Here is a 1,045-nt window from a genome sequence, read left to right on the forward strand (position 1 = left end):
TCAGGTGGAAGGCCTGACACCTGAAGCCAGGAAATTCGTCTCATCGCCACTCCTGAAGCCAGAGTCCTGGCTGCAGAGTCGGCTACGTCCAATGAAGCTTGGAAGGAGGTTCTCTCTACCTTCTTTCCCTCTTCCAATAGGGCTGTAAACTCCTGGCGGGAGTCTTGGGGAACCAGTTCCGTGAATTTCCCCATAGACGCCCAGGTATTGTAATTGTAGCGACTGAGTAGAGCTTGCTGGTTTGCCACCCTAAGTTGGAGGCCCAACAAGTCCATGCGCCTAGCCTCCTTGGACTTGGGAGCAGGAGCTTGCTGGCCATGGCTTTCCCTCTCATTGACCGATTGCACTACTAGGGAGCAAGGAGGAGGGTGCACGTACAGATATTCGTACCCTTTCGAGGGCACTATGTACTTCAGCTCTACTCCTCTGGCTGAGGGGGGGATAGAGGCTGGGGATTGCCAGATGGTATCAGCGTTCACCTGTATAGGCGAATAAAAGGCAGGGCCACTCTTGTAGGGGTGTCTGCCGATAAGATGTCCACCACTGGATCCTCTATTTCAGGGACCTCCTCCACCTGCAGATTCATATTCTGAGCCACCCGTCTCAGAAGGTCTTGATGAGCCCTCAGATCAATTGGGGGAGGGCCGGAGGAGGATGTCCCGCCACCACCTCATCTGGTGAGGCGGAAGAGAAGAGGCCAGGGACAAGAGGGTCCTGTGAGGGCTCCTGTTCTTGAGGAGCGGCGTCAAGCTCAGGTGGGGCCTGGGTGTCTGCCGGTGGAACCGAAGCCTCTTCCATACCCATGGGGGGGCGGCTTATGGTCGCCTCTGGCACCCGGTGTTCCGATGGGGCAGACCGTGGTGCATCTGGGGGAGCACCTTGGGCTTGGTGGTACGCCAAAGGTGTCCAGAAAGACCACTGATGGGGGCCTTGCTCGTGGCCTTGGCTCTCCGGGAACACGTGGCTGGGTACGTCCGAGTCATGGTCCTGTGCATAGGAAGCGCTACCACCATGACATGACACCCAGGTGTGTCTCGACGGCCAA

This window comes from Mauremys mutica, unplaced genomic scaffold, assembly GCF_020497125.1.
Source record: "Mauremys mutica isolate MM-2020 ecotype Southern unplaced genomic scaffold, ASM2049712v1 001060F_np12_obj, whole genome shotgun sequence".
Taxonomy (NCBI): Eukaryota; Metazoa; Chordata; order Testudines; family Geoemydidae; genus Mauremys; species Mauremys mutica.